Consider the following 7,289-nt stretch of genomic DNA (forward strand, 5'->3'; position numbering starts at 1 on the left):
CACAGATGGCACCACGCAAATGGCTGAGCTTCAATGTCCTTGGTTATGAAGAAATATGATGAGTAATTTAGCAATTTAGGATGTGTTACAAAATTAATCAGTGGAATTGGTTTGGAACCCAGAATATTGTGTGGAGAACACTTAAAAGCACCCAGTTACTCTAAATTAGAACTCCAATATATTTGAATACTTTAGTATAAAAATCTGACACCTCTAACCTTTTCTCTCTTTAAAAAAAAATCTTATTTTACATACCAATTCCAGTTTCCTCTACCTCCAGTTTTCCCACATTCTCCACACCTTTATCCACTCTTCAGAGAGAGTGAGGTCTCTCATGGGAAGTCAACAAAGTCTATAACATCACTTGAGAGAAGCAAGGCCCATGTCACTAACAAGGCTGGGTAAGGTATTCCATGTGGAATGGACTTCAAAGAGTCAGATCAATTGTCTTTAGCCACTTGTTTCTTGCTTAGGAAAGGCCAATTTATGAGTACAATATATACAACACAAATGTGTTTAATTTTAGAGCTGTTTTATGCTTAAAGACGTGTAGTTGTGTTGATATTTAAGACAACAGCTATGCTGAAGAGCCATTGGTGTATCTTATTTTGACACTGATGTGCCAGGAGCCTACAGATTTCCCTTCTTTGTTTGAGTGCCTCCTTGGGACAGCTGCAGAAACAGTATAGCCTCATGATTTATTCATTTATTCTCCCTAAAGTTTCTTCTATAAGACAAGCTTTTATCTGTGTTTCGCTAACCAGACTCCTCTACAAACAGCATTTCGGTAACTCTTTACTTCCTATTTCATTAAGAGAAAAAAATCATTGCAATTTTATCAACTGTAAATGTAGAGAGTAGGTTTAATGTTTCTTTGCAAAACTGGCCACAGAATGTATTTTTTTTTTTTTACTAAAATGCTTTCTTCATAATGCTGGCCTCAGGAGATACAGTGCATTTAGTTCATTCACACCTCATTAGAAAACTAAGTAATGTACAAGGTGACAGTTACATCATGTAAAGTTGTAACTTACCTTGAAATATAGTGGTAATTAAATTGAGTCATACAATGGATTTTTTAAAAAAAAAAAACCTATGACAATAATAGAAGTTCTGGTGCAATTTATTGTATATTTGCTAAGAATTAACATGATAGAATAATATTGCTTTCTAGTCAGCATTCATGAATGTCCTTTTTAACTTTATACATATTTTTCTTCATTAGGTTTTATGCTTGCTTGGTTAAATTTTTAAAGAGTAGTGTCATCTACTTACTATTGTTAATTATTTCCTTATATTATATAAATAGTTCTTATTAATCCATACAAATATCATTTAGGGATTTGTTTTTATATGGGGGGAGGAAAGGTTTATTTGGCTTATACTTCTAGATCTTAGTCCATTATTAGAGGAAGTCATAACAGGAACTCAAACGGTAGGAAACTGGATGGTAGAAAACTAAAAACAGGGACTGATGCAGAGGCCACTGTGTGCTGCTGATTGATTTGCTTACCATGACTTTGCTCACTCTGCTTTCTTTTCTTTTTTTACTCTGCATACTGAAGAAGGATGCTTAAATCCCACACTAACTCAGAATTGAGAATAATAGAGGGTTATTTATTAAGGGGTAGACTCATATATCACAATCCTCTGCTGGAATAGAAAATAGCAACCTCATCCCACAGTTGGAAAAGAGGCCGGAGGCCTGCTTTACATCAGCATAAATAGTATAAGAGGCCACACCCAAGTGGGCAGGTAACTTAAAGGCTACTGGCAGTAGAAATTCCTATAGCACTTCACTCTTTTGTTTAAAGAAGAGAGTTTTTAGCATAATACAAAATTATATACAATAAGAACAACTATATCAAGCAAGAAAGATGTGATAAATGTTTCAATAATTATCCTATCCTAATGAGTTGAAGTAGAGGTAAAAACATGCATGGATACAATGTGACAAAATAATTTTGCCTAGGTATACAAATATTGTAGATGAAAATAGGAACATATTCAAAATAATTTAAGTTTGTATCAATATACAAGAATCTATACCAATGCAAATTGTCTGTAAATAGTTATTCACAAACCATATTCCTCTTCTTGGGTCTGGGTTATCACACTCAATAAAGTGTTTTCTATTTCCATCCATTTGCATGCAAAGTTCAAGATATCATTGTTTTTTTTTGTTTTTTGTTTTTTTTTTTGCTTTTTTGTTTCTTTTTCTGCTGACTAGAGCTCTATCGAATATATGTGCCACACCTTCTTTATCCATTTTTCTGTTGGGGGGCACCTAGGTTGTTTCCAGGTTCTGGCTATTACAAATAGTGCTGCTATGAACATAGTTGAACAAATGCTTTTGTAGTATAATTGGGTATCTCTTGGGTTAATTCCCAAGAGTGGAATTGCTGGATCCTGAGGTAGGTTGACTCCCAGTTTCCTGAGAAACTGCCACACTGATTTCCAAAGTGGTTGCACAAGTTTGCATTCCCAGCAACAATCGATGAGTGTTCCCCTTACTCTATAATCTCTCCCGCATATGCTATCATTGGTGTTTTGATTTTAGCCATTCTGAGAGGTGTAACATGGGAATTCCAAGTTGTTTTAATTTGCATTTTCCTGATCGCTAAGGAGGTTGAGCATGACCTTAAGTGTCTTTTAGCCACACTGATGAATATCTTGCATATGACCATAGACCCTTCATCCAGTGATGGATGGAGATAGAGACAGAGACCAACACTGGAGCACTGGACTGAGCTCCCAAGGTCCAAATGAGGAGCAGAAGAAGGGAGAACATGAGCAAAGAAGTCAGGACCACGAGGGGTGCGTCCACCCACTGAGACAATGGGACTAATCTAATGGGAGCTCACCAAGGCCAGCTGGACTGGGAGTGATAGAGCATGTGATCAAACTGGATTCACTGAATGTGGCTGACAAGGAGGGCTGACTGAGAAACCAAGAACAATAGCACTGAGTTTTGATTCTACTGCATGGACTAGCCTTGTGGGAGCATAGTCTGTTTGGATGCTCACCTTCCTAGACTTGGATGGAGGGGGGAGGACCTTGGACTTCCCAAAGGGCAGGAAAACCTGACTACTCTTACGACTGGAGAGGGAGGGGGAGAGGGAGTTGGGGGAGTGTGAGAGAAATGGGAGGAGGGGAAGAGGTGGAAATTTTTAATGAATAAAAAAACTTATTCACAAGATTTACTCTTTTACTCACTATTATTATTAATGTGAGTAAGCTCTCACTAATCTATTATCCCATCTAGTTTCTCCCTCCACATTTGTTCAAAGATATCCCTGAACCTACATAATTTCCCCACACTCCCAACATCATACCAATTATAATCAACCCCAAAATGATGCCCCAAATCCTGAGGACAAACTTTGTTGGGAGAAGGGATGACATCTTCTAGAATTACTTCCAGCTGTCATGGAGATGATGTTCTTTCTATGTGATCCTGTGAAAGTAAAATGATGGTTAACTTCCAAGATTACTGTCTGGCATAATTGCAGATAGTATCTGATATTCAGTAGGGTTTTTCAGAGGTTCCTATTGGAAGTTCTGGCCAGAACATTTTAAAATATTCATCATTTCATCTTGAGTAGCTGGTGCCCAAAACAAGTCTTATAGTAGCGCTATCAGCATCATGACACCATATCAACCAGCTGGAGTTGTTGTGAGGTTCCATCATCTTCCTGGAAACTTCAAAGATTACCGCAGGAAAATTCATTGTTTATTGTGGAAAACTTAAACATTATATATACATACAGACATACATATTCAATGACAGGTACAATAGAGATAAAAATAAATATGTAGAAAAGTATTTTTTTTCTAAATTCTTTTTTTACCTGTCCCATATCATGGCTCCTGACAAGAGACAGAAACTCTGAATTTTTATTTTAACAACATGTCTGGATTTAGAGAAGTGCAGAGCCAGTATCCATCTCCAAAGCTAGCTTTGATTTTTAAGTGAATCATGATTAATATTTTAGTTTATGTTTTTAGGATTCTTACCCTCAAATAACATGTCCTCATAAGTCACAATTCTCTTTACTTGGTGATCTTATCTGGATAATTATCTTTTCCTTTATAGGAATCTAGATGTCCAGGGTCACTGGACCTTTGGAAGATGAGTACTTTCCTGCAAAGACAAGAACAGAACCATACCCACCTGTATGGTTATCACCATTATGGTTAAGCTGTCATTTCTACTTTTTAAAGCTAATTTTTATTAATTTTGATTTGTGTAGTTTTTCTTTTCCTGTAGAAACAAGAGCAAAAACCCTTCCCCAATGTAGCACATCTCCTAGCTTCCATTGTGAGGACAACACATATTTGAAAGTCCACCAGCTAATTTATTTCAGAAGACATTTTATTTTCCAAATTTTGAAATTTGGATACCTGCCTATTGATGAAGTCTCAATTTACCTTTTATAATTAATTCAGAGACTTTTTCCCACATAAATTTTTAATTGGCTTATGTGGTAAAAAGATCCATTATAAGATAATATTGTCCCTCTGCATTAAAATTCCTGTAGGAGAAATTCTAGAATGCCATATGACTAGAATATAATTAAGATTTGGATTCACTCTATTCACATGTGCCACTTGTAATTTCTTCTCAACAATTGTCAATTCCTCTTTTGCTTCGTCTGTCAATTCTCTGGGACTATTCAAGGGACTACTACCTAAAATTCAGCTTAATTGAATTATTAGATCAGGTGTTATTTCAATAGCCATAGACTGGCAATGTCTCTAACAATCTTTGAAAGTCATTAGAATCCACAACCAGTCTCTCATAATTTGGGCCTCTTGTGTTCTAAATTTCTGTAAACTCATTTTATATTCTAGGTGATTGACAGAATCTTCTCTCTGTATTTTTTATGAGCAATTTGTAATCCCCATTTAGGAAAAACTTTCTTTGCTTCTTCAAACATTCTTTCTAAAGAAAGGATCAGCATGTTTGGATCAGATAGCAAAATGTCATCCATGCAATGGTAAATTATAGACAGAAGAAATTGCTTACATATTATTTCGAATGGCTGACTTACAAAACATAGCATAGAGTTGGGCTATTGAGCATTCCCTGTGGGAGGATAATCAATTGATATCTCCTAGTAGGCTGAGAATTATCATAAGTAGGCACTGTGAAAGCAAATTTTTCTCTATCCTTTTCATGTAAAGGTATAGTGAAGAAGCAATCTTTCAAATCAATAACTATAAGAGGCCACCCTTTTGGTAATAGAGAAAACAGAGGAATTCCAGATTGTAGAGGGCCCATAGGTTGAATTACCTTATTGATAGCTCTTTGATCTGTCACCATTCTCAATTTACCAGATTTCCTTTTAACAACTAATAAAGGAGAATTCCAAGGGCAAGGTTGACTCTTCAATATGGTGAGCAGCTAGTTGATCTTGCACCAGTTGTTCTAAAGCCTGCAGCTTTTCTTCAGGTAGAGGCTATTTCATAACCCATATTAGTTTCTCAGTTAACCATTTTAAAGGTAGGGTTGTTGGTACCTTTGAAGATTTGCTAGTTGTTTTAGGTTCTGAATGGCTGTTGACCTTTGCATATAGTACCTTATAATATCCTTCCCAGAATTATGAGTTCCTGAAACTGCAGGAATGTTAATCTTGGTATTCCATTGCTGCAGCATGTCACAACCCCATAAATTCACTGTAATGTTTGCCACATATGACCCCAGCTTCCCTCTTTTATCTTCTGGGCCAATACAGTCAATCCATCTCATGTTTTGTTTAACTTGAGATATGGTTCCAATTCCTAGTAATTGAACATCTGCCTCTTGAAGAGACCAATTTGGATTCCAAGATTCTGGAGTAATGATATGCTCACACTTATGTCTATCAAACCAACAATTAGAATACCATTTATATCCAGTCTTTGCTTTGGTCTTTGATCATTTATAGAAGTCTGCCAGAATATACATTTCCTATTTCTTATTGAAATTTTTGATATACCCTCCATATTTATTCTATCATCTAGAACAGTATGGTATTTTATAGAAGGCTCTGGATTTTTTTTTTTATTTTTCTGGTAAGACATGTTCTCCACAGTGACTGGGAATGACTGGGCCACTTTTGCATTGGGGGCCTGCGAGAGGCCCCTCAAGGAGTTTCCCAATGGTATTGGGTTGCCTTGTCTGTCCTTTGTTAATCTGCATTCATTGGTTCAGTATCAACCTTAGCCACACTTTGTGCATATACCTGAAGGCTGAATCTTCCTATTCTTGCCATTCCCAGAGGAGATATTATTCCTAGGAATTCCCTGTCTGCAATCTCTTCTCAGATGTCCTATTCTACCACAATTAAAACATTTGGCATTTTGATGTCTCCTCATTCCTCTGGAAATAGTTTCTTCTATTCAAGATTCACTATTATAGTCAAATATCTCAGTATTCATTGTATGCAGAAGCCATTCATCCATAGGTGCTGATCTAACCTTTAAAGGACTAAGTATCTTTTTGCATTCTATGTTGGCATTTTCAAAAGCCAGAGATTCAATAAGTATTCATCTTGCTTCTGGGTCTGTTACTCCTAACTGTACAGCATTAGTTAATCTTTGTAAAAAGTCATTAATGGGTTCTCTCTGGCCCTGTTTAACCATGGGATATGATTCAATTATTTTTTTTTTGATTCTTGAATCCTGTCCTAAGCATTTAAGGCTGCTTTGTGGAATAGGGACAAGATTTGTTCAATATAATGAACCTGTGGGTCAGCATAAGTACCCTCACCAAAAATTTGATCTTAGGAAATTTCAAGTCCTTTTGGTTTTTCCTCTTGTTCTGAAATTTTAGCCTCTTCCTTGAAATAACATTTAAATATCAACTTTGGCCCATCATCCAGGACTCCTAAAATTAACTGAAGCCAGTCATGTGGTGTCACCCTAGTACTAGAAGCTCATATCTTTATCATCTCCATAAAAAATGCAGATTGCAAGTTGTAAGTTATGACAGCTTGCTTGATTTATTTTCAATCATTCATTCCTATAGGTATCCATCTACCTTCTTTGGATCCTTTTGGACCTTTAGAACTTGATGCTTTGTCAGAGTAGATTACAGGGGAGGAAGCTAAAACCCTGGGTAAGTCATCTCTGACAGCTACTGGTGATGTTGAATCCTGTCCTTGTGCCTTCTTTCCCTGTTCATCAGCTCCAATAATTCACTCAATCATATGAAATCTTTTTTTTAATTTTATTTATTTATTATGGGTTTCTGCCTCCTCCCCGCCACCGCCTCCCATTTCTCTCCCCCTCCTCGATCAAGTCCC

This window comes from Microtus ochrogaster, linkage group LG4, assembly GCF_000317375.1.
Source record: "Microtus ochrogaster isolate Prairie Vole_2 linkage group LG4, MicOch1.0, whole genome shotgun sequence".
In the NCBI taxonomy this organism is placed as follows: Eukaryota; Metazoa; Chordata; class Mammalia; order Rodentia; family Cricetidae; genus Microtus; species Microtus ochrogaster.